Source organism: Balearica regulorum, chromosome 2, assembly GCF_011004875.1.
Source record: "Balearica regulorum gibbericeps isolate bBalReg1 chromosome 2, bBalReg1.pri, whole genome shotgun sequence".
Taxonomy (NCBI): Eukaryota; Metazoa; Chordata; class Aves; order Gruiformes; family Gruidae; genus Balearica; species Balearica regulorum.
In genome coordinates, this window is record NC_046185.1 from 46,041,156 (window position 1) to 46,068,880 (window position 27,725).

The window sequence follows — 27,725 nt, forward strand, 5'->3', positions numbered from 1 at the left end:
CTACCTCTTTGAAGCCATTCTACCTGTGGCCTTTTCACATCATAGAATCATGGAATCATAGAACCATAGAATGGTTTGGGTTGGAAGGGACCTCAAAGATCATCTAGATCCAACCCCCCTGCCATGGGCAGGGACGCCCTCCACTACACCAGGTTGCCCAAAGCCCCATCCAACCTGGCCTTGAACACTTAATTATACAGAAGGCTTATGGTAAGTAGAGCACTTTCTGTAGACCCTTCTCTAGCTGATAATGCTATCCAAAGGCAAATTCATTCAAACAAACATAATATAACCAAAAAAGCTAATTTGCAAAATCTCTTGTTGCTATCTAGTAAGTAGGGCAGTTCTCCACAAGGCTCCGACAAGAGGACTGAAGTTCAGAAGAGACAAGAGACACAGAGGGAACTGCAACGTCCAAGGTCTCCTCTTTGGGTTGTGCATCAAGATTCAGAGCAGCCAGATAGAGACAGCAGCATATTTTACAGTATACACTGTATGAAATAGGCCTCACAACTAATCCAAGCAGACACATATGAGCCAGAGCAGATCTACTAAACAAAGCCAGAAGATCTTTTCCCTAAAATAGAGAGTATTATGGAATTTGGTGATTAAAAATACACAATAAAACTCATAGCTGGCAGTAAACAGGACAGAAATGAAGTCATTGAGGTTGCGTTCCTTTATCTTAAAGCAGCATAGGCCTTCTTATTTGGTCAGCCAAAATACCAGAAAAAAATTTATTCAAACATTCAAAGAAAAAGCAGGGATCTTCTTGGGGGCCTTTAAATATTAACCTGCACTGATCAGGCTGTGTCCATGCAACTGAATAGTGGTGCTGTTTTCTAGAACAAAACCTTTTACTATTTCCTAGGGGATTATCTTTTCCTTTTGATTTTCTTTTTTATTTGTGGGAAATTTAGGCATTTTCTGAAGAGTTCAGAAAAGGGAAGCTGGCTGGTACTGGGAATTCTGATATCACAGCCGTGGAATGCCACACACTTACTAGCCAAGTGTTTCCATCCCTCTGTATACATGACTCTTCCCTCAAGCTAATCATTTTCATAACCTCTTGCCCTTTCCATGGCATCATAACTGTTTAGTAATATTTATTTTTTTTCCCATCTTGTAAAATGTGTGACCCCATTGCCTTGCTAGTTCATGGCTGATCCCCACACAGATCAGCTCAAACCCAAAGAGTAGTTCACAGAGTCTGTGTTCTCTGACATACTTTCTTCCAAGTATGTTAGTCAATACCCACTAATGCTCCCTAAGGAAAAAGACATTCAAGTGATTAGGAAGGAAGAGGAGGTACCACAGCTTTTCAAAGCTGTTTTCTGGTGCCTTTAGTCTCAGACACCAGTCTCACAACTGAATTTTCTGGAAGAGCTTTTCTCTTTTGAAAACCGGTGCCTTCTGGGCTAATACTGAGAACACGTACTTGGCGCTATATCCAACATAGGGTTGTAATTAACAGCCAGTATAGCACTTCTGTTGACCAAATAACCAGCTAAGTTTATTGCTAAGGACCTATTCACAATATTGCTCTCTACTAAAACTAGACGTTATTGTAACTGCTATATGGTCTAGGCCAGATGAAGGTCTATTCTCTTCCTTATGCCCACTCACAAGAACCATGAACACTAGCTAAAGTGCCAATATTCATCAACAAGTTAAAGACTTGTTGATTTGTTAGAGAACAGCAAAAAAGATCCAGCTGCAGTATTTATATCAGAAAGAAGACTGAAGGTACTTTTATCCTAATCCCCAATATAGAATGGCATGTGAATGATTTTTTCACCATATATATAAAAATGGATGACTGTCCAGAAGACTTGAATCAATTAATCAACTTAAGTAGCTACACTTTCAGTAAGATAAAACTATATTGCCTACTGACTGTTGAGAAATCATCTTGTAGAGAATAATCACAATTTAAGAATATAGTTTGTATTTCTTCACATCCTGAAAAGTCCATACTGAAAGAAAAACTGATTTCAAATATGCACACCTAAGTTTTCCTGAGTCCAGAACTATGTCTGTAATAGTACATGCTATACAATGTTTATTTTGCCAGGAAAGTCCAGGAATATACACCTTCCATATTGCCAATTAGAACAGAAGTTTCACAAACCTGCCAAGGCTTCACGTGGTGCCATGTGGGTACCTCAGAAGTGTTGCGCTTTGCATCCTCTCTCCTCAGCATGGGGTCATCTGCAATCTCTGCCTCTGAGAAAGGTCCTTTCTGGCTCCTATTGCCTCTAGCAAATTCATATAAGGATCCCAAATACAGAAGCATAGTGTGTGAATAGAGTAAACCAGAGTAAAACTGCTATTACTTCTAGTGCACTGGATTTTCAAAAGTGTGAAAACTTTCTTAGAAATCTTACAGACTAAAAAAATGTATTGAATGAAGTGTAATATTGATCCTTACTCCTTCTTTTAACCTTGAAAAGTAAAGAAATGGTCAGCTTGCGAAAACTTACAGAAAGAAATGCATTTCTAAAATGTTTCTAAAGAGTCTCGACTTCATGGAATTTCTGCACTCCTTGGTAACCTTCTCTTGTTGATGAGTGTCTTCTTTATTAGAGGTCAGTCCTATCATACCAAAGTCATCCTTGGATAGTCACTGATTATGTGGTGAAATCAATGCAAATGAAACAATTTTCAGGTGAATGAAAAAGAAAACAATAAATGAAGAAATGCCGTGTTTTGAGATCATGCGTACATGTGGAAACACTGTAGAGAATATCAGAAGTAGCCAGATGCCAGGAGGAGCACAGACTAATTATACAGAATTTAACCCACATACTTCCTTGCCTGTATGAAATCTCTGGTGTTAAAAACGTATTTTTCAGTCAGGGTGCTGGTGCTGCTGTTGGGATTTGAGGTTAGCAGTTCATCTTTTAAAATTCACCCCTGTTTTCACAGACTTCTTTCCTGGGAAGTGGGAAGAGAAAATGAGAGCTGTGGGGAGGCAGCTGTAGAGAACAGGACGTGCGTTCTCCTCCAGGATGCTCACACTATATGACACACTGCTCGCGGCACTGCTGCTAGAGACATTCCTGAGAAGCCTGGAGGAATGCAGCAAGTGCCTGCTAAAATATGCAAGGATCTCTGCGAGATTCAAGCCAAGCACAGAACCTTTTCTTCGTGCAACATTGCTGCCCTTTTGTTAGTTTGCTTGATAAGAACTGTAGCCGTTCTTCTCTGGAGGGTTAAAGCAACATAAAGGCCATTTAGGCTGCCCATCATCTATGGGAAGCCTTGGGGCCATCATATACGGATTTGCCATACAGGTTTGTGTAGCACCTCTCCCCCAGCTCCAGAAGTTCGAGGGAAAACCATACAAGACAGTGTTACAAACCTCTTTACTATGCTTTGTCTTGTCTATCCCACATCCACCTCCAATACTAACACTGCAGATATGTCCAGTTTGGAAATATGAGTTCAAAAGCCTTTCTACCCTCTCTGCTGACTTTTATGCAGCTGCTAAGCTTGTGCTTGATACGTTTATGTCAAGGGTTTGGTGTAAACGGGGCTTATTTTGCATAGCTGTCTGAAAATGTCCCCCTACTCCCTTTTCAAAAATGGGCAAACGACCAAGTATTTCTGTAAAGCTTTTAAAATCCTATAGTCTACAGAAGATGTTAAATCTTCTAAACCAAAATTGAACATTTTCAGAGAAAGCAGGGATTTTTTTTTTTTCTGGGAAAATATTGTATTGTTAAAAAATGCTAAGCTTAAAATCTTTCAGATAATCCTTATCATTAAACTATACTAAAAATTCAGGAGGACAATTCTGCATGAGTTCTGCAGCTTCCAAATGCGTATAGGTTCCTTTAAAGATTTGCCTAACACAGGCAGTATAGTGTAAATTCTTAGTAGAAATGAGGATTAGTAACAACATTGCACACACTGATGAGTTTGTAATGTACCTCATACTTATTTTGGTCTCAGATCCATCGTGAGAAGTGAAAAAGTTTGTGATTTCCCGATGAAGTAATTTAGTGAATGCAGGCAAAGAAAGTTATTTAATCACTAGCTTAAAGAATTTATGTGACGGCCATGCAGTTCTTTTATCCTCTGTTAGACGATGTGTTCTTTTTTTTTTTTTTTTTCATGTCTAATGGCTTAACACAATGTGTCACATTGCTAAACCCACAATGTGCAGAAGACCCAGGGTCTCTGTGAGTGAGATTCAGACTGCAAATGACTGAATTCCTCCTTTGCTGCTTGGAATTGGGACTGGTAGGCACAGCTTTTCCAAGGTTTTTTTCACCCTGAACTACACAAGTGTACTTAGACATTTTCCGGTGGGCAGTCCAGTATCGCAGCAACCCTTGCACTGGACAGTACTGAAGGACTCCAGAGACAAGGTGGGGACTGGTTTGAGCTGGGCTCAGCACAACACTGACATGCCTTTCTCTAGGCAATCAAAATTCTGGTGAAAAGGGCCCCATGCAGAGCTCAATCAGACCACCTAAAAGGATGCTAGATCACCTTAAGAAAATGCCACAAGATCATCAAAGGCCACAGGTGGTTGGAATCTCAGTCTGAATCTACCCATTGACGTCATTAGGAATATTCATCTCCAGCATCAGTGAATCTGGCTTTCTTTAACTCCAAGACCTGCAGACCCCTCTGCAGAAACATTTAATAGCCATTTAAACATTTCTGGCCCATGGTTATTCTTATTCTGAAGCACAGATTGTATTCAGAAGCTCTTGTTTTTCAGGTGTTGAAAATCACAGAAAAAGTTGAATATCAAGGACAAGAAGTAATCTAGTGTTAATACTTTTCTTCAAACACCTTATTTATCTTTTAGGCAGGAAAAAATGAAGGATGAGACATCGGTGATCCAAGCCGCTTTACCTCTCAGAGCAGATTACATGGGAATTCAAATGTCCTGGTATAATTCACAGATTCCTGAGTTCACATGAACAGCAGCAAAAGAGGAAAATTGCTCCATATCCTGTAGAGAGGAAATGAAAGGTATCAGGAAGAGAAGAATGTGCTGTGTGGTGCGAAAATGCTGTTTTGATTCCTGATGCTAAACATCTGCCATATTTTTGTGTGGAATCACTTGACTTAGTGAGAGAATAACATCTTCAGGATTGTGCAAAGCCTATTCCAGACTCGCGCTGTCTGAATTGGCAGCTGTGGGAACACCCACAGGAAGCATGGGACCCTGGAAGAAAAAGTGTAGGAGTACATCCTGTGGGGATAGATAAAAGTCAGAGCCCGGCTATGGGAACCTCTTCAGAACAAACATGCAAATACAGTTTCGCAAGTCAAAGTCCCAACTGTTTATTTAGGGATTTTTTTGTTATTTGTTGCTTTTATTTGGCTTTCACAGAACAGAAACAGAAAAAGGATCTCATAAAAAAAAGATGAATGAAATCAAAACCTTAGATGTTTTCTTTATTGTTTGGTGTGAGTTCATGTGCTTCGTATGCAGCGCCACAGCTTGCTTCTTTTGCCGTGCAATAGAAGGCCATAATATACCTATTTCTGGTCCACCGAGTTTGCTAGTCTGTCTCCACACACAGCAAATAAGAGGAGTGCTAGAGCAGAGCTGCCTGTAATTTCTCACTGTCACTGTTTCACGGACAAATGCCTCCTCTCATCCATATGAAATCTTACAATTACCAGCTATGAAATTGTTTGTGAGGAAGAGTAACAGTGGGAAAAAATGTAATCCATTTCTTAATTATTAAGTGCTCCCAGTCACTGAAATCAGGCAGAAATCAGTGTCATACAGACAGACGGCTTCCCATGAATACCGACAGGTGACCAAGAGACCCTCTGCCATAAGAACACACGATCCCAGTACTCTCATCATCGTGATAATATGCTCATCTTTCTTATTACCTTTATATGCCCTACTGTATAAAGCTAGATTGATTTATTTTCATCTTACTTGGATGACATTTTCATTTAATATTTGTGCCCAATATTTTTCTCATTCTTTCAGCTACCTTTCTGTTATTTGTACAAATGATATCCTGCAAAATCGATGCCCACAGATGGATTACACATTGTGTCAATTATTATTTCCTTTTGTATCTGAATGTTCCTAATTCCTACATCACTAGGAAGGTTGAAAAGGAGTTTTAAGTTGGCTGTCTGCCTACTATTATTTGTTATGTGACACATGCTGTATGTTCAGTTGTTCTTTTTACTTTCCTGAGTAAATAATCCTAATCTTTTCAATCTCTTCCTACAAGGAATATGTTCTCTGTAGTTCTCTCATATTTTCACTACCTGCCTGGAGTTTGTTTCTAGTTCTGTGCCTGTCTTTTTTAAAGATGGGGTTACTAAAACCAAATGCAGTAATCAAAATGAGGACATGGCATCTTAGATGCAACATGTAATACTCTCCATGTGATTGTCTACCCACTTCTAACGCGCAGTCTAATAAGTCATATTTTCTGTCACACACCCAGAGCAGACATTCACTGTGTTGTCCACAATGACTCCTAGGTCATCTTGTTTCCCAGGAGGTTGCTACTACATTCAGAACCCATTCATATGAAAGAATAATTTAAAATGTATTTCCATGTCCTTCTGTTGTTAGTTTCTTAAAAGAAAGGAAAGAAAGAAAGAAAGAAAGAAAGAAAGAAAGAAAGAAAGAAAGAAAGAAAGAAAGGAAGAAACCACCAGCTCAGTAGAAGTTTAAAGAAGTAAACATTTTACAAGTTATCATGCAGTGTGGAGAATTGGTGACCATCTCTCAAAGCGCCTTTTGATTCCCCAAATGCTGATGGGAAATATTCTGGAGGCACAAATAGACTGCAGATGTTGGAGAATACATCTTAGAATTCTGCTGAACATATTACCCTACTGGGAGGCTGTTTCGAGTCTCCAGGGACATTCCTTTGAGAGCCCAGCTGATTGTCTCATATTGAAACAACATGTCCGAGATACATTCCAAGTAAAAGAAAATAGAACAGGGGTACTCTGACCAAATATAAATCATGGGGCTAAAGGGCAGTTTATCTTCCTTCTTTCTACCATTCCTTTTCTCCCCCAATGAATACTCCCCCCAGGGAAACAGACCACTGGGTAAATGACTGCCAAACATGATGACTCAGACATTAGGCACTGTCCCCAAGTGCTTCACAGATGGTGTCTGGATGGGAAACCCAGAGCTTTCGGCACCATAAGTCTTGCTACTTTTTTTTTCTCTCTCTCTCTTTTTTTTTTTAAATTCACTGCAGCATTACTTCTGATCTCATGTCAAGCCCTTACAGCACTATTGCCCCCCACAATGAATTCTGATCCTGACCTTATAACAACCGATGTCAATGGCACATAAAAAAGATAGGAGACAAATCCTAGCAGACCTAGGGGAGTGGGAAAACCAAAGCTAAAATAAACACATTACTTACAAGATTATCTTGTGTCTAATTGGAAAAAAATACTAGCATATATTTAAAAGGAAAAGAGTCTGCTGTAAAAGACAGACATACTGTGAAATGCAGTACATTAGCACAATTGCATAATAGTAGGTACTATGAAAGCAAATGTTCTCTGTACAGCTTTTATTGGTCTGCTGCTTTTTGTGGAATCCTGTTTGTTTCAGTAAAATCCTGTTCCTTTCAGTTTGCTTTATGTTCCCCAAAGCTAGCACATCTTGGGATGCACATCTGGACATGGGCAAGCCTGAAAGCAATGGCATATTTCTGTGCTTCTCCAGTACTGTATGTTCACACTAGACACAGGAAAAGTCCTCTGTGAAAAACACCAGCTATTTTTCCTCCCCATGAAGAGATGCTCCAGAAAAGCCCCGTAAAGGCTTGCAGATTATGCACAATGAATCAAGCTATCACAACGCTAAACAAAACATATCATGGGAAATGTGAAATAGCCCTTCCTCTCTCTCTCCCTCTCTCACACACACACTCACACATACACACGCTCACACACACACACACAAACCCAGCTGCAAAGGATAAAAACGGAAGAATTGCACATTGAGAAGAACCAGGTCCGGCACGTATGGTTTTTTCTTCCTCTTCTTCCTCTCCCTTTGTTTTTAAGGTTTATCACCAGTATCATCCATAAGAAACAAAAGAAGAATTGTTTACTCCAACCGGAGAGGAGAAATAACTAGGTATTTTGGTGGGTTTCATTATGTTTCAAAGGTTATGTAGCAATTCATTGAACTCCGATTTATACAAATTCAGCTGAGTAGTAATTCCATTTAAATCAATGGAGTCATTTGAGCATGTGCATAAAAGACAGAAAATTCATTTTGCTTCCAGATTCAAAGTAAAAGATCCCAGAATTAAAAGCAGCAATACTTAAGTCAGCGGATTTCTATGTTATTTAAGAAAGAGCGTCTGATAAAAGCTGATAGCACTATGCAGAACCAATCACCCTGAGCCCTGGGTTTGACGAGCTGCACGAACCCTTGCAGCACCCTGCCTGGTGGACCAAGCCAGGGTCACAGACACCAACCACCACGCGGTTCCTCACTTGGAGATAGTCATTTACTTCAGAGTCATTACACCTGGAAATATACACGTCTTAGCAGCCAGTTGGTGAACTGCTAAGGAACCAACGGTGTAAATCAGCAGAAAACTAGCAAGGTTTCTAAAATGTGCCTGGCAGGCAGTTTTCAAGCGCTGCCTGGTTTTGGAAGCAACTTTGTCAAAATTGGACCCTCTCCACAAAGTGCTTTGATGTTGATGAATCGGTAAATTCCAGCGAAAACTTGTTTAGTCAGAATTTTTCTGACCAGCTCTACTTCCTCCTTCTGCCAAGTCTATTTACTAATTCTCAGACTTTCTGTGTGGCTCCAGGCGAAGGTTTTCTGCCGGGACCATCACGGCTGCAGACCACTGTGCTCAGGGGTCTGCAGGCACAGCTGAACACCAGCACTGCCCCAATGGGGTCCTCCCCTCCCACGTCCCCACGGGAGAGCAGCACGGCTCCCTCTCTGCCCATAGCACAGCTCCATCCAGACCCGTGTAGCTCAGGAGGCTTTGTCACAGGGACTGACGTACCATTACCCCCATTTTACAGCCAGAGACACTGAAGCATAGAGAAATAACCAGTGGGGGGGTGTCACAGCAGCATTAAAAGTAGACTCCCACGGCTGATGCCTGGCCCCATATGGAGCCCAACAGTCAGTAACATCTATTCACACATTTAGATTCGCAGCTACTGTGGTGAACTTGAGTCCAGCATAGATGTGGGTGCGTAAAATGGGGAGGGAGGCTGGGAGAGAATGGGCCAAGATTATACTAAACCATTTCCATCCCCGGGCTTGCAAAAACAATGCATTGCGCTGAGACGAGGTGTTATTGTCTGCTTTTAAGTGTACCCTCCCTTTCAAGTTTTTCTTTCTTAATAAAGTATCTGAGGTCATGCTATTGTCATTAGAGCTTGGCGAGTGCTCAGCAGCTGTCACCGTGGCAGCAGGAGTGTGCCTGGTGCCAGTCCCCTTTGTCACGACAGCCGCAGCAATGTAAGGAGAAGGGCTTTGCAGGATGCAGGACAATACTGGGAAGGAAAAGGAGGGAATCCTCGACCTTGGGCCAGGGCCTGGTGGCAGACTATTGAACTCTGCGCGTCTCGACAAACCACAAGGAGTAAAAATTCTTGGAAGCTGCAAAGGTTGCAAGTGAAAACAAAAGATTCTATCATGTAGGAAATAGAACAAAACGCAGAGAAATTTGTTTTGTTTTCAGAGATAAAATAAGCAAATAGCACTCTGCTAGGGTCAGGAGCGCTGCGCCCTGCATGCAGCACTCACGGCAGGGAGGAGGGCAGAAAAGCTGGAGTGAATCTGGAAGCAGGTAGGAAAGTGCTCCGTAGCTTTCCAGATCTTGCACTGTGGGCAAGGGACTCCCTCACGAAAAAAAAAGGATGATGACGCTCTCTACTAGAATCTAAAACATAAAATCATCTATCCAGACAAAACCCTGATGATGTAATACAACCAAATAATTGTTCTTTGAGCCCATAGCTGAGGCAACTGATAGAAGCAAATGAATCACCGCTACTGAGCTGTGCTGGTGGGGCGATCGGAAAAGCCCAGCGCAGGGTAACTAGCACCTTACACTTCAGTTAAAGCCACCCATAAGTGGCTGCAGGAACAGACACGGAGGATGGTGTTATTGGTCCATGTATACTTGTTAACTTTATAAATGTTTCACAGCTGACTTGTTGGAGTATTTTGTCCCCTTTTTTTATTTGTGTTTATATCAGCAACACCCAGAAAAGCGGCCTTGACTAGGAGCTGCTTAGCTATTTCTTTCCTGCTCGCTTCTGATCTGAAGATCCACTCTGGCAATACCAGCAATTGCTAACCCACACCTAGCAGTCTCTTTTGCACCAGAGATCCCAGTGTACTCTGTGTGCACAACTTTCACAACTTTGCGGGTGTTCCTTTAGGACAGGAAGTGAAGAAATAAATCACATCCCAGCGGAATCGCCAGTGGAGCTCTGCACTGGTGGGACGCTACCCAGGCTGCAATTTGGCTGGGATTCCTGGGCCAGCACCCCTGTATTTTGAAAAATACCATGGTGTTTTGAATGACCGCAAGTGGCCAGAACCTCAGCTTTATTCCTTATCCAAAAAAAAAAATACCTTTTGGAGCAGAAAAGCCCCGCAGTGGGTGAGCAGGACTCACAGTGCCACCTGCTGAAGCACCAGGGCTGCTCAGGGCGGCAGCCGACGTCCCTCCGAGAGGCCAGGGAAGGCCTGGCTCCATGGTAGCACCGGCTTGTCCTGCCCAATTTTCTATGTGTAAAAATCTCCCCTTGGAAAAAAAAAAAAAAATGTACCTCGACAGATGGGGGAGGAGGCGTGGGGTGCTGTGGCACTGTGGGAAGGCAGCAAGGGATCGGGTTTTGTGACATGAGAAAGATGCTTGCCTTTCAGCAAAGCTTTGGGTCACAGCAGTCTCTGTGCCAGCAGCCAGGCTGGTTATTACCCTGAGACAATACAACTTGTTCTTTTTCCTTCTCAGTAATTTCACAGCTTCCAGCCCCTGCTGGAGTCCTTCGCTCCCCTCCTCCCCACACTCAAGTCTGTGGATCCATTGAAAAAAGATGCTGGTAAAGCTCCTTCATACTTAAAAGGGGGCGGTTAATTGCAACAGACTAAGGGCACATCTTTTAACCAGCTCCTTTTGCCTTTTTCCCATCCTCTCCCTTGTCAGTATGGGACTGCTAATAGCTAAGACTTGAATAAAAAGAGCATCTGATAGAGAGTTCCTCCCTCCTGATAGTGTTGTATAGTCAGACACCAGCTCCTAGGAGCTCACATCCAGTAACAGCAGTAGGACAGCCCCACATATTCCCCAACAGCAGGTGCGTTATTCCCCCGAGCTATCTCCATCGTAACAGCTCCCATGTAGACTGTCCCTCTCTAGTATGATACCACTATCTGGAATGATACAAAGCATCCGAAGAAGGGGAGAGTGTCCCTGGTGCATTCAGTAACAGAGAGGAATGACGCCAGGACGTGAATAAACAGGGCTGGTTTTGTCTAGGCTCAGGTATTGTAAGCCTTTTGAGAGAGCATGAAAAAACCTCAAAAATGAAGCCGAAGAGTAAGCATACAGTATCTTCCCTGGGAGGGTAAGCAAATCACATGGACAATCTACAGAATAAACTGGTGCAGGGAAAGGAGAGGGTCCAGTTGGTGGGCAACAGAGACATTGCGCAGTCTGAAATGACTTGGGAAATGTGTGTGTGGCATGTATTTTTCCAGGCATGCCTACAGCAAAGAGGTTCACATGGTACTCACAAATCAGCCGTCCTTTCCCTTGTACCCTGCTTAACCTTATTTATGCTTACCATCTTTTCCACTTTTTTAAAATTACTAGTTAAAAAACAGCAAAAAAATTCAGTTTCTCGGCTGCTCATAAACTCTTCTACAACCTTTCTGTAGAGAAGAAACAGAAGGGGGAAGGGACCAGCAAATGTGGCATTGACTCTGTGACTGTGGTTTTTGTTTCCATAAACCTTAGAGCACAAGAATGCATGAGATATTTACACAAATCTTTCCACAATTCCTGTGGCCTTTGGGAGCATTGCATTTGCATGACTTCACCACTGTGGCTGGTTTGTGCTTTCTCAGCAGCATTGCCTGCAACAGGGAGCAATCCTGGCCATTCCCAGTAGTTCTCTCTCTCCCACCCTCAGATCCGATCACATCAGTGCATGTTTAATACAACCTATATTGATGCAGGAGTTCCTGTCCTGCTTGTCCAGTTTGCCAGGGATGGTACAGGAATTTTCCCAGTTCGTCTCATAAATGCAAAAAGAGAAAAATGTTATAGGCAGAGAAAGTGTTGGTCGTTTAGATCTTGAGGGAAATATCAAGGGATATGAGAGGGAGGAGGATGCTTCTGAACAGTTACTGAAGTAAGGTAGAAGTAAGTTGGTCAAACACATAAGGAAAAATGCAAAACAAAGCCCAGCTTTTGCATCAACACATCACCTTACGCCTACTTGCCCTGCATCACAGGATGGTGGGAAGCCGACTGCCATGGAGACAGTGTCTCCAAGTGAATTGGCTACTAAGAACTTGGCTACTGGGGCTCGGTACTCTGCTGCCCTTATCAGGGACTTCCAGCAACCACTTTGGTCTGTCTATACCTCATTTTCTTAATCTAATAAAGGGACGTTGCTCAACTTTTGCAATACTTTGACTCAGTGCACAAAAAGTGCTGTGTTAGGACCAAGGGATTTTTCTCACTGAATGGGAATATCAAGTCACTCAACGCACAGGCTGCCAGTTGGGGAAAACCAAGCCACTGTGTCTACAAGGCAACGCGGTCTTGCCCATTCTCACTATTGCAGCTGTAACCATTTGGCTGTGGCATCCCTGGTGTCTCCTGGTAGATGTCTTTAAAAGGGAGGCTGCATCCTAGGTGATTGTTCTGGAGGATTTGAGGGGGGAAACTGGTGAAGGAGAGAGCCCGCGCTGCAGCGTGTAAGTCTCAGGACCGGTGCTGTGGAGTTTGCAGGGCAGCCAGGTTGCTTGAAACCGTGTTCAAAGCCGTGCCGCATATCTCCCCGACTCTGGCTGAGCCCGCGGGAGATCCAGCCCAGAGGCAGAAGAAATAGCAGATTCATTTGCAAGAGTTTAACACTTGATATCAGAACCAGTGTGCAATGACATAAGGCAGAATCATAACCACTGACGGCTTGTAAAAATTCAGCTTTGTCCCTCGCAAGTAAATCCATAATTAAAACTGCAACTATAGTCCATTGTACTTATCCAGCAGGAGGACTCACTCCCGCTACCACTTGAGTCAGCAAGTTTCTCTATTTACAGTAATCCTTTACTTTGTCTTTCTTTCATTATTATTAAAACAATTTTAAACTCTTTAATGTCAGCCAAATGGTGTTTCAAATTATATTTTCCGGGGGGGGGGGGGGGGGGAAGACAGTTGAGCATTCAGAGGGGAACACTTAGTTATGTTATATTTCAGCCTGAGACACTCTGGTGACTCTTAGAAAGTGTTGAAATTACAGGTTCATGACGTACACAGTGTTGAAACACCATGTTACTGCAACACTTGGTCCAACACGAACTTGCAATTTCAACACTTCCTAGGTCTTTTGTAAAACCCCATAACTGACCAGAACAAATGTAAATTCCCAAAAAGTCTAAAGCAATGATGTGCTGTACAATAGCACAGAATGGAAAACCCATTTAATTTCCAGTGCTGTTACCCTTACACAGGATAACCATTCTCAAAGTATGTTTCATTTGTAAAATAAACTGTCATCCAGGATTAGCTACTCTTACAGCAAGACACTGGTCTCAAGGCATGACTGGTCTGATCCGGTATGGCAACATCTGTATTCTTCCAACTTGTTAACTTTCTCCTTGGTGTCACGAGAAAAATTCAACAGGAAAGTACCTGCCTCAGCCTAAGCAAAGGATATTCATTAGCGATAATTAAAATGTGCTGTCCTGGAGCTTAGCAGAGACCATAATAACAAAAACGTTAAACACAGGGATAAAACCTTCTCGACCAAAGGGAAGCTGCAATTTTAAAACACAGCAAAATTTGATATTTAAAAATACACCATGGCATTATTTCAAAATACCATTTGTTATACAAGCAGGAGGCAGCAGAGCAGGCAGGATCACGGCTTGCATGGTGTTTGTTTTGAAGACGAGGAGAGTACAGGATTTGTGCTCGACCTCTTCACAGGTTACACTTAGCTCATTCGGTTTCATTTACAAAAGAAACGAGTTTTCACTCAGGGGAGCTTCTGAGAAACAGCTTTATGCCCCGGGTCCTGTAAGCAGCTCAGATCAGCAGACTCCTACACCTGAAGCCAGCAGAGATGCAGCCACCTGGAGCACTTGGCAGGACGGGGACATCGGGGTTCCTGCCCCTGCGAGCAGACAGGGGACTGTCCATGTGTGTCACCACTCAGGGACGGGGAAAGAGATTGAGTAAAACAAACCCTCAGGCTGAGAGTCCACTCGAAAGCCAGGTCTCACGTGGGGGTTAAGTGGGACTGGCGAGGATGCTGGCCGGCTGGAGGAATCCCACCGCTAGCATATATCCTCTTCAGCACTTACACAAAGCACCCCCCAATAATGGAGATGAAATGGGAGTTTTAACAATACCTTTCCTTTTGTTTATCTGGTTCTGTTCTGAACATTTAATGCTGAATAGAGTACTTGGGCAGTTGGGAAGGAGTAAAATAGAATAAACATGTTGTGTGTATTGGGCTGTAAATATCTAGCCCCCTACATACCAGCTTCGGTTTCTCCGTATCAATCAAAACTGGAATAACAGCAGAAACAGCAGTTTTGGTGTTATATACAACTACAGTTCTCATTTATTTTTAGAGAACATAATTTCTTAAGATAGCAAAGAGCTTACTTGGAAAATCATGATAAATTATAATAGTCTCTCTTCTCCACGACTTCTTACAGAAGCTGCTTTTTTTTGGACCATTGCAGTGTGCTGCATACTAGGAAGAAGGTACTTACGATAGGATTTATTTGTAGCTGTGAGCCAAAATACATATTGCCTTAGACGAGAGTCAGTATTATCACAAAGAACCATGCCGACTGGGGTTTAATGAAATTGGATCTGGGTGTCAGATTTTAGCTTGGTGAAGTTAGCAGCTGGGATGAATTGGACCAGAAATGTGCTGTGTAACAGGATTTCACTGGAATCCTTGTGCAAAAAAAAAAAAAAAAAAAAAAAAAAAAAAAAAAAAGTATGTGGAATATGTCACACTAACAGTTGACAGTGTAGCTGCAACACCAAACATTAAATAAATAAATTCCATACGTAACACAGGCACAAAAAAACTTTTCAGGAAAGCGCCTCAGAGCTGCATAGCCTCGCATCTATAAATCTCCATTAAATCAGTTTGAGTGGGGCGAGTGTTAGAGACAGAGCTGCCAGAAATAGCTCTTTTCCTGCAAGATGTAGAAAAGATTACAGCTGAGATTGAGACGGCGGGGTGGGGAGGGAAAGCGGGAGGGGGTGGGGGGACGAGAGGCAAAGGAGTTGGGCTGGAGGAGGCGGGAGAGCTGTGAAAGGCATCTCATAAAAGTCCCATTTGTTGGAAGGCTGCAGGAAGTGGAGGCAGCTTTGGCACACGTGTCCATGGTGCTAAATTAACTGTTAACACAAATAATCAAAGTGCAAGGCCCATCAAGCCGCTGGCGCCAGCAAAATGAGGGAGCGGCCAGGTCAGCGCTGCCTCTCGAGTGAGCCGGCTAGCAGGTGGAGACCAACCAGGGACTCGACAGGATGGAAGTGCTTACAGAACACACTGACCCACTGACAGAGGAAAACACCGCTGCACTCCTGCTTTCCAGCTATTGTGTGCAGAGCGTTTTGTGTGTGTATTTTTATTTTGCATTTATTTATTATATTTTATGTAAATTTATTTTTTTTTTTAAACTTTTTTCAGCCAGTCACTGCAGTTGAGAGGTTGGACACCCCAGGGTGAGTTGTAGTACAGCTCAACCTTTATTTGGCAGCAGTGATGGAGGAACAGCTGAGCAGCACAAAGGAAGAGTTATCAGGCGCGAAAGCACCGATTGCACTCCAGCGCTACCCTTCGGAAGAAAAAGCACCGCTCTTCAGAAATAGATGCTGAAATATGGCAGGGAACTTTCTACTTGCTTTGTTCTCTCTCTCTTTTGGAGAGTCCACAGCCCCATTCTGTACTGCAAACACGGTGCCGATGCTTCGGTAGGCATCGTGGCAAAGCAGCCACCCCAGCAGTGGAGCACAGAAACCCACCGCAGCCCGCACTGCTCTGCGCAGAGTGGAGGCAGACGGCGTGGTGGTACTCGCTCCCGCTGAGTAGGATTAGACTTGTAAGCAAGCGGGACTGCTCCTACAATCAAATTTGGACATGCTGAGGTTCACCGAAAGTCTCAAATGATCTCATTGTATTGTACTGTGGAAAGAGAAGTTCCTCCAGCTATCACCCTGCTCCGCTCTCAGTGAGGTAGCTCCATGGAAAGGCTGCCTGGGGAACAGGCAAATGCTCCCCATTTCGGAGCACCGAAATGGCAGGAGCCCTATGCAGGACGCAGTGCCTGCTTCGCTCAGTTTCCCGACACAAGACAGCTGTAATCCCACTTTAACTGCCCAGTAAAGCCAGGTTTACAATGACTTTGCATGACCAAAGCCCTGCAAAGCAATCACAGTGCAATGGTGAATCAGGCCCGGGAATTACCAGCATCTTTCACCACCTTGCCCAGGTACAATACATACAGCTAGATGCTATAATACATCACATGTATATCATATATACGTACTATGTACCTACATATTTATATCACATACTTTGGTTTGCTTTGGCTTTTGTTGGATATATGTATGTACTCTACATATACAGCTGCGGATGCATAGATTCACCAAAAAAACCCACTTGCAGGCATAAGGTGTTACAACAGAGAGCATGGTTCACTGCTTAGAATAAAATATGCTCCAGAAAACAAAACCCAGAAATGAGCACTCATCCTGAATCAAATTACTTACAATTATAAGTATTTATAATATACAATGAGTAATATGATACAAAAAGGTATCATGTCAGTCCAGATACATATTTTTAAGGCATCTAAACCTTAATTATGCCTTTAATTCATAACTGAAAGTATAAAAATCTCATGTATCTTTTAAAAATTCTCATTAAATTTATCTCAGCCAACAGATAGCAAAATGCCCAAAAATATGGAGGGGGTGAGCGTATCATCTTATCATAGGGCATAGTCACTGCTTTTAGCGAAAAAGTTACTAATAACTAAAATTACAAACAAAATCATCATTAAGCGTGGCAGTAATATTCACACATCTCCTAGAAACAATGTTTTAGTGGGGTTTAAATTTATAGAAATTATATGCAATCTTCCCTATGTTCCATACGGTCACTTTGACATCTATCAGATACGAAGTCCGTAGTAGATCCAAAGACATGTCACAGTTCTAGCAGCCTTTCAGACTGGCACCTTTAATATAGGAGACCATCCTTAGCTAACTTTGTAAACTTTAGCTGAACCATGGCCAGCTGTGTGATATGTACAAAGAACATTCAGGAACTTTAGCAGAAGACATCTGATGTGATCCAAGGAGCAGGTATAAAGATAATTTGCTCATAAGTCAGTTAGATTTGTGTAGACTCTTACAGGGCAAGAAAATGTAAGATCTCTCTGGAAAAGAAATGGGGAGAGAAAGAAGAGACAAAAACAGAGACAGAGAAAGAAACAGAGAGAAAATAATACTGTCATAGGCCAAAATTACTTATTATTACCCTTTGCCCCCTTCTTGATAAGAGTTAAACCAACTTCTCTGAAACCTTCCATGTGTAAAAGTCAAGTTGACACAGACAGAAGTTTTCTATAAGGGGAATAGGCAAAGTTACAAAAAACTGAGAGCTGTGACTTACACCAGAGGTTAGGTAGCCCCTGTTGTACGTGTCGCTATCGGGTTTACCTCTATGGACACGTTATGGCCCCCCCTAAAGACGCCATTGTATGTGACTGGGTGGGTGGGCAAGTGCATGCATGTGTCAGAGACGGCACGTGCTATCACGGCTACCAAATTAATGGAAAAGTTTTAATTACTCTGAAAAATGGAACCCAAGCACTTCCTGCCTAGGCAGGAAAAGGCTAATTGCAGATTTTAAAGACAGGAGAATCTTTGTTAATTGAATAAGAAAATTAAAAGAGAAGCCCATTTTTAAAAAGTGTATGATGAAGAGCCCCTTTTCTGACCCTAAGCCAAGTTAGAGAAAGAATGTCATTGTTACAGTTTGATAAAAACTATTGAAGATACAAAGAAACCAAGTCAGAAAAAACAAAGTTCCAGACATATAAAGATGAAATCGCTCCAAACACATCAAGATTGAGTAAGAGCTAACTTGGCTCCTGTCCTACAACTCATAAATCCAGCCAAAATTTGTTATTAGAGTTTTCAGAGTATATTATAGTTAGCACTAGCTGTGTAATGTTTAGCATAGCCTGTTAAATGGCTACCCCTTTTCCAATATGCCCATTTGTAAGGACACCACAGCCTTGGGTCTGGGGTTCCCTGTGCCCAAACCTCTCCACAACACTTGTCTCCGTTCTGTGCCTCCTGCTGCTTGTGGGACCTGCTGAAGCATGCCACTGCTTCATTTTGGCCTGGGTTTCCTTCCAAAGAATACTCTGGCATGAGAAGAGCAGTCCAACAAGAATTTGGGACGTAACTGAGCTGAACTCCTGTGAGAAAAGATGGGCATGGGCACAAGTAGATTTCCCACTAAGTGATGCAACGTGTATTACTCTGATCCCACTGCTGATTTACACCAGTGTGATATAAGAATGATGCCCCCACCCTCCTTTATGTATTTATATTTCTGAATTGTCTGTCCTTTCAACTGTCAGGAAGGGATTTCTCTTCCCCACTGCTCAAAGCTAAGTCAACAAGAACAAGACCCTCACTTCTGCGTGAGAGAGGGGAAACAAAAATTCCTGCTTCTCTTTACAAGGACCTTAGACAAAATAATTCAGGAGACTGCTGTAGATCCAGACCGGGAAGGAAACCAATCACTCCTTAACACATAGGAAAGAATGTCTCCTAGCCTGAAAGAATAAAGGTCAGATAAAGGGGGAAAGTGAGCCTGGGCCCATTTGAAAAGCCTTAGCCTGGAGGGCAGAGGCTTTTATATTAACTAATATCTAAACATCATGAACCCTCCACCAACATCTGTACATGAAAATCATAGAAATTCCACCCATTTTTTCTGTTCCTAGTAAGACTCGAAATATCAAGAATAAGAAGTATCAATGCAGCAAGATATCCAAAACTGTAACAAACAATGAAGAAAGAAGCAGTAAGGCTTTACTTAGAGACAAAGAACTGGGTGCGAAGACACAGACAAACTATTCTGTGCGGAGGTACGTTCTTCCCACTCCCTGTTGTTTTTTTTAAATCATTTCTGTGTACCTTTTGCAAACTCGGTTCTAAATTTTCAAGAAACCCAAGTTGTAACTGGAGAATGTGCAGTGTAATGTAGTGTGCTGGTTTTGCCTGGGGTAGAGGTAATTTTCTTCACAGTAGCTGCTATGGGGTTGTGTTTTGGGTTTGTGCTGACAACAGTGTTGATAACACAGGGGTGGTTTCATTACTGCTGAGCAGTGCTCACACAGAGCCAAGGCCTTTGCTGCTCCTCACCCCACCCCACCAGCGAGCAGGCTGGGGGTGCACAAGGAGTTGGGAGGGGACACAGCCGGGACAGCTGACCCCAACTGACCAAAGGGATACTCCATACCATATGATGTCATGCTCAGCATATAAACCTGGGGGGAGAAGAAGGAAGGGGGGGACATTTGGAGTGATGACAATTGTCTTCCCAAGTCACCGTTACGCGTGATGGACCCTGCTTTCCTGGAGATGGCTGAATACCTGCCTGCCCATGGGAAGTGGTAAATGAATTCCTTGGTTCGCTTTGCTTGCGTGTGCAGCTTTTGCTTTACCTATTAAACTGTTTTAATCTCCACCCACGAGTTTTCTCACTTTTACTCTTCTGATTCTCTCCCCCATCCCACTGGGGAGGAGTGAGCGAGTGGCTGCGTGGTGCTTAATTGCCAGCTGGGGTTAAAGCACAACATGTGGCCAGTACATTTGGGAACGATCTGTGATTTGGCTTTTATCTTCTACACAAGTAAGGAATACCTACTCTGTGCAAGAAGAGAGTCACAAGTCCCATACGACACCAACATTATGTAATGTTCATCCCTAATAAAAGCTCTTACATATGAACACTGGCAACCAGGTTCCTGAAGCACAGGGGTGCACGGACTGCAGAACTGGTTAGCACAATTTGGGATGGAAAACATGTGCCAACACACTCTCAAGTATAAACACAATGCAGTAATTTTCTGCTGCTTATTTCTGTGTTTAATTTCTTTCAGTCATTTTCCAGACAGTATCAGTGGAGCTTCTTCCTCTACAGGGTACTACAAGACTAGTGGCCTCCCAAACCCCATGTATGTTAAAATTGGAAGTGCTCAGACTTATATTAAATCCTTTCGCTCAACTCATCCAAACAAATGTTAGTTCATACAACACACCACCTAATGCAAAGAGATTTCCAGATCTGGTTCCAAGCAAATTTTTGCCAGCCTAATTCACACACAGCATCACACACCATCACTAGCTGAGACCCTACACGCAGTGGTCATGCTAGTACTGTATGGCACCAAAGCAAACTAGTCCTGCATCGTTCCCCCTATCCCCTGTAGAGCTATACTAAATCTTTCAGATCCCAAGCTAGCTCACCTGATGGTCATTCAGGGACGTCTACACTGCTTTACAGTAGAGATATGCACTTTCATAGCCCTGCCTTTTCTTACAGCCATGACTGCCCGTAGATGTAAACCTACTTGGGCATAATCAAATTGTCAGACAATAAAACTAAGAATGTCAAGAGGTCTGACAGCAAGCCTCCATCTATGCAACTGCCATCCATGTGGTAACAGAATAAGCATGTATGTCATTTCAGCAAATTAATATAAAGCTCATTTCTCCAATTTAGTTTTCTCACAGCAAAGATGAAGTGACACTAGCACACCTGTACCGGTCCAGAACTGGAGATACAGAGCAGTTAGAACCTTTAGCTGATACAGAGAGAGGCAAAAGCCAAAATGAGATACTCGAAAGGCAGCTCCTGTCCCAGCAGACAGGGATACACCCCAGGGCACACTCACTTAAGTTCTTATTTCCCCCAGCTTCTGCCAGGCTGTGAAATGCATTTCCCACCAAAGGCTTGAAAACTGTATTTGACCCACAGCCTTTAATGAACATGCAGGAAAACACAGCAGAATGGATTTGGTGAAGAAAGCTTTCCTGTTGTTCTGAAATGGGTTAACAAACACAGGGTACAACTTTCAAAGAATTTACAATTCCCAGTTCAGCCCCATATCAGTACACACAATGAAAAGTGAACTTGTTTTAACTTTGACTTCTTGTATCTTCAAAAGAAGTCCAAGAAAAAAATGGTCACTAAGAATGGTCACTAAGACACTATTTTCTAGAGGATTGGGTAACATGGCTATTCCTATAGGATTTCAGAAAGGCTGCCTGCAAACCACCATTTATTTCATTTCCATCTTCAAAACAGGCAATTCTCAAACTACTGACAAGCAAACCCAAGAACTCCCTGTTTCATAACCTAGGTGTCCACCTACACTAACCTAATGTGGTTTGCTGCCTTTTGTTTCCAGGCTACATGTGATCCTAGACTCACACAATAGGCAGTACTTAATATTGCCCAAGTGGCCTTAAATAATCCTTTCATTTTCAGTTGCCATTAATCCATGAAAGGAAAGAAGAGGCCGCCTGAACTAGCACTTTCTCAGTTTGTTCTATCATGAACTGTTTTTTCTCAATGGAATTGAGTGCAAGCAGTAAAGATAGCTATGCCAGGAGAGGGGGTGGGGGGGGAGGAGAGGGAAGGAAAGAGGCTTTTTACTCCTGAGGGCTTTTCCTCTTTCCTCATCATTTTCTGCATGATATAGCTCCTCTTTTCATTGCCCAGCAGGGAATCCCAGAGGCCAGAGGCAAATTTTCCCTTTGGTCTTAGAGCATTCATGATGGATTCTTGTTTTAAGAAGAGGTTATTAGTTGTTTGCTCTTGAGTATTATATCATCACCATTACAGCAAAGCTGGTCTCATTCTAAATTTCGTTTATTCTTTGGCACACACAAGAGATCTTGGGTTACACAGCTAACATCCCTTTATGCATCAAAGTCAACGAAACCCTTTCCATTGCCTCCAACGGTGCCAGATGAAAAGTTGCAAAGGTGCTGAAAAAATGATTTCTTTTGGGCTTAATTCTGTTTCCACTGGTAAAATTCCATCTGACTTTGACAGGAGTTGCTTTAAGTCCACTGATTTAAACAGTTTTTTAGAAACCGTGAAACTATTCAGTTAACATATAAGCTTCTGCTTGATAAGGAATGCTCATAGACCTCAAAGTCTCTTTGTTGTTCCTTGTTAATAGTAGTTATAACTTTAAAATGTCTTGGCCACTGCTTATATTTTCACTACTTATATTATAGTTCATATAAGTTACTGTAGAAATAGCAAAAGGTATAATATTTAGAAGAGGCATCCAGTTAGGGACAGTATCTAGTTAAATTTTTAAAACATCATAGTGTTTCCAGGTTCTTGATAAATAATGGAACATTGCTGATCCTGATCAGAAATTTTGCCAGTGGGGGCTTGTACCTTTATATTACCTTATACAGCCATTTTCAGACCCATTTTTATCTGTTTCACAGTTTGGAGAAACATAACTTAGCCTCATCTCAGTACTTAACTTCCTAAGGCTCATATAGCAAGCAAAAGATCCCTTTGATGCTTTTCCAGTTTTCTAATAACACTGATATGCAGAAAAAGGTTCATTATTCAAAAAGATTCTGTAGTAGCCATATGCATGGATTAAACATAATTTTTATCATTTTTCTTTTTTCAGTAAGTCTTTGCTTAATAAATGAATAATTTAAATCATGCACACAGTCTTCTATGTGCTTATGGTCTGGGTAGGAGGTGCTTTCTCTTTATTTTGGTTTTTTGTCGTTGTGCCTGAAGGATTATTTTTCCCCATCCCAAAATAGTTTGTGTTATCATGTATTAACTTCAACAAGTTCAAGAAACTACAACCAGAAAACTCTCAATGTTCAAAGAAGAAAAAAGGCACCTTTTATCTTATCTGTTCCACGCATACTTTTAATTCTGAGTCTGACATCATTGCTGGCAAAACCTTCATAGTTACCAGAGAACTAACAAGTTCACTACCGTAATGAGCTTCAAAAAGTAAACTTACAGAATCTCTGTTTACAGATCTCAGCATCGAAGAGTTTGAAAATTCAGAGTGTTACCTGACATTTCTCAGAATACTGACTTTAACTTTTCCCCATTGCTTTGCCATTTCTGTTAGCTTTGGAGAGGGAGTGTAAGAACTCCAATACAACCAACCAGGTTTACTTTGCAAAGAGTTTCAGACCTGAATTCAGTTAAAACCAGCCTAGCTGATTTCAAATTCTTTCAAGCTCAATCTGTATACTTGATAAAATTAACTAATCTCCCTTCAGTTCTGCCACCTTGACCTCTCTCTGGGACTGGAGATTCCCGTATTCCAATACTTTACTTCATAGTGCACAAGGGCAGAGAAATGAAATGTAGATTCTTGAAAAAAAATATAATTTTACACAATATTTTACACAAATATTTCAACAGCTATTTTAAGATGTTTTACTCATCTCTGGGTTTGCCACTTGCACCAGAACAGGATCTAGCTAGGCCAGTTAATTACTTGGATAGACTGTCTATGTTTATTAACCACTTAATTTTTGCAGTGAATGTCAAGTATTGATGCCTGATATTTGGGAATAATTGTTTCCACAGAGAAGGGTTTGCAGTACCTTTGAATCTTCTTTTCAAGGTTAGCAGGATGAGGTCATTAAGGGAAGTCTGTGTCCTGTTATGCATAGCAGAGCACTCCCATCTGCTTTCTCCGCTTTTGCACGGTATTCCTGCTCTTACACAGGTAATGCAGACTGCAGGAGCCGACAGCCAAATATGCCTTGTGTGTTTACACCCCAGCAGATGTTTGGCCAAAATTTCAAATGTGAGCACCTGCCATCAGACACAAAACAAAACAAAACAAAACAATTTTTGAACACCTACTTAAGTGCTGGGATCATCAGAGGTGCCAGCAAGCAATCACAAGGTTACATCTTACACTCTTCCCTTGGGCTGCAAGACAATGCTGTGCTTTCTTCTACCCAGGGCTAAGGCAAAGCAGAAATACTCGCACAAAAGGCCAGCGAAGGCAGAATTAACAGCAGCCTCCGGGGCAATGGCGATGGCACTGCAGCAGAGCAGCAGGTGTTCAGCTCTTCCTCTCCTACCCCACCACAAAAGCTCAGTTTCTGCCTTTATTAAATTTTTTTTTTTCTGAGTTAGTCGTGCTTCATCTTGACTTTTTGTTTGTTTGTTTTGAAGAAGAACAAGGCAACATCCTCATAAGGGCTTCAAATGCTGCCATTACATGCCACAAGTGGGAAGGAACTGGTTAGCCAGTTGGGAACAGAGCCGCTCGGGGAGGAGGGGAGACGAGAGGGGCTGCGGACAGGAGGGAGAAGTGGGATGGTTGCCACTGGGCCCCTTGAGGCCATTACACAAGCTCTCCTGCTCTCTCTAAGCACCATGACCTTCTCTGGGTAAATAGGGTTGTTTTGTTTTCTTCGAGCTAGGATGATTCCTGCCACGTATTTGATATTAGAATCTCTCTCTAGTGGTTTGCAAGCATTTGATCCCCTAGGGCTTGTGATGCTGGATCCACTAATGATTCACACAATGGCATTAATGTCATTCATGGATGAAACCACATTTCCTTACCCTACAGGGTGAGAGCGAGATGGGAAGACTGTGGCTAACATTAGGAAGGGACTGGGTGGGAAATAAAAATTGAAGTATTCAGGTCAAAAGACAGTGGGTGGCTAAATAAAAATCCGTGATTTCTGATCGTTTTGGAGGTGGGGTAAACAATAGAGATTTCGCCCTCGAATGCCTGAGGACCCAGCACTAAAAAAATAGACAATAAATGACCCCCCAAGTGAGCAATTTAAAACTATTCTCTTTGAAAACAGTTCTTGAAAACGAGTTGGCAGAACAGTTAGATCTCCCCACAGCAATGCATCATGAGATCACGTACAAGGAAACAGCACAAGTATCAAAGCATGCTTTACTAGAGCATGCCCTTAGTTGCTCTGCTCTCTTAAGCTAGGCAGCCCAGAGTAGTGCCTAACAGCAGAGGCTCTATGAGGAGTTGGGTAGACATTGCCAGCTAAATGGTGGCTCAAATCCTTCTTGCCTTCGAGTGGGAAACGGGCCTTTTAAATTTTAATTATTTAAAATAATCACAGCAGACTGAAAGTAGGAACTTCCATTTAATTGCTAATGTGCATGCAAATTTTGAAGGAACATCTCACACACTCATTTCCAGGGGAGCTTCCACCGATAAATGGCATGAGGAAGGTGAGAAATAACACAGGAATGTAGGAAACAACAGCTTCCAGGAGGATGGAGGGACTAAGCCAGCTGGCTAAGGCTGGCATGCAGGAACACCTTTACCCAAAACACAAAAAAAAAGAAAGTCGAAACAAAAGCAAAAGCAAAAAAAAAAAAAAAAGTCCCTGAAGAAGTGCATCAGAATTATCTGCCTGGGGGAGGATGCTGAGAGCACCAGAGCGATCAGCTCAGAAACACATGCCAGAGAAACTTCCAGCAGAAAGGTCTGTTCCAAGGCTGGGACAGACCTAGGTGACTCAGAGGGCCTTCCCAGCTCCAGGGTGGAAGAAAGAGGAAAGAAGAGAAACAACACTTGGATCAGATACCAGCCTAATAACCAAGGTGCACTTTTTGTAATCTCGAAACGTCCAGACTGAGAAAATATACATTGTTCACTGGTTAACAAAACACAACTGTCAGAAAAGGGGCTTGCATCTTGATTTGTGGATATAATTTATATGCAGGAGAGTCTCAGCTCCAGCTTCAGTTTTGTGGGTGCCAATCCTACCATTTAAGGATTTGGTCTCCGAGACAGCTACTCCTCTGAGCCACGTCACTGACGTAATTTCCCGGTGAAGTCCCCTTACACCCACAAATCAGGTGCTGAAATCCCTTTGTGGGATAGTAAAAATGCTGGCACAACTAACTGCCAATGTAAAAGTATTCCTGCAAATGAGAGGGACAGGTCAAAACCCCTTTAAAAAAACAAGTCTTGGTGGCTACACAGAAAAAGATTATATTATGCTTAGCTAGTGCGTGGGTGTAGAGAACAAGGGACAGAGACAGTCTTCCTCGGTACGCCCTCCCCGCAGCCCCTTGCGAGGCAGAATATATAGGCAACATTTCAACCTCAAATCCACAAACAGATCAGGATACACTGGAGGAGAGAGAGATGGATTTCTTGTTTTTTAATAAAAGGTGGGATTAGGAAAAGACATAGGTGGGGAAGGTGTAAAACAAGCAGGCAGGCAGTCCTTACTCAGCTTCTCTCTTATATCCATTGCTCTGAAAAGTGGACAAGCCTTAGGAAGAAATAAGACACATGGCTGTGGGTAAAAGGGGGGAGGAATTAGAAACTGTAATTCAATCTAATATTTGAGGCTTGGCAAATGCACCTATGGGATTTCATGAAAACCCCCGAATCTTTTTCATTTCGGAGCAATTAACCAGATCCCAGCATCGCTGGCTCCAGTGAGCCGCTTAGCTCTCTGTTTTATTACCCATTTCCTTTCCCCCTCGCCAGCACTAGCTCCCATCCTCGCACTTGGGAAAAAAAAAAGGGGGGAAAAAAAAACCCCACACTGTTACAATGCCACAAAGGGGCCACCACAAACAAGTGCCAGCCAGTGCATTTCAGAGCAAACACAGAACACACATAAATGAGGCTCACATTTGGATTAAAACACTGTTGTGCTCAGGCATTTATGTGTGGCATAATTAAAAACATCCAGCCGTAATTTAATAGTTCCCACCAAGCACAGACATAAAGTCTAGCAATTTTTTCCCTCTGCATATTTAACCCTTAGAGACAGAAGGAAGAGGAGGCGGGGGGCAGGGGGAGGGAGCAGGAAGCCGGGCAGAGACAGAGATCTTTTGAACACATTTTTTTCCCCTTCCTTTGTGTTACTCTAGTTTGCTTTTTACCTTCTCTGATCTTTTCCTTCTACAAAGAGAAAGCAAGTATCTTCTGGATGCTATGGAAGTAGGAATCCCGTTCAGATCGCATTTCTGTAGTTCAATAGCAGTATGGCTGGGTACAGGCTCCTCAATTTGCAGAGGATAACATCTGTAGCTGCATGCACTGATTCACAATTTGTGAAGATGCCAGATTTTTCAGGCTTAAAAATCAGCTACTAAAAAGACAGACTAATTTCACCACCATTACTCACTCTGAGTACAGTCTTTCTATTCAGAGTGGCCCTTCTAAATCAAAGGCAGCAGTGACAGGGCTAAGTACAGTGTTAGGACAGGAAGGATAAACCCGCATTTGCAGCACTAGCTAAGCATCTGGGGCACCAGGGTGGGTTCACGTCCCTGCTCTGCCACGTCACTGATTTTCAGAAAGACATCTCTAGGGACATTTTTAAAAAATGCCTAGCTACCAGCTATGAGTGAGGCACCTGAGTAAGGTCCCATCTGTA

At 42.5% G+C, this 27,725-nt stretch overlaps 1 long non-coding RNA gene across 1 annotated transcript; it reads right to left on the minus strand.

The window, feature by feature from the left end:
* Positions 1–4,880: 4,880 nt before the first annotated feature.
* On the minus strand, positions 4,881–27,521 carry LOC142600375 (uncharacterized). Its single transcript, XR_012833833.1, has 3 exons — positions 27,229–27,521; positions 23,934–24,147; positions 4,881–4,972 (listed from the first exon to the last, which is right to left on the minus strand). It is a non-coding gene; the product is annotated as an uncharacterized LOC142600375 (long non-coding RNA).
* Between the last annotated feature and the right edge of the window lie 204 nt (positions 27,522–27,725).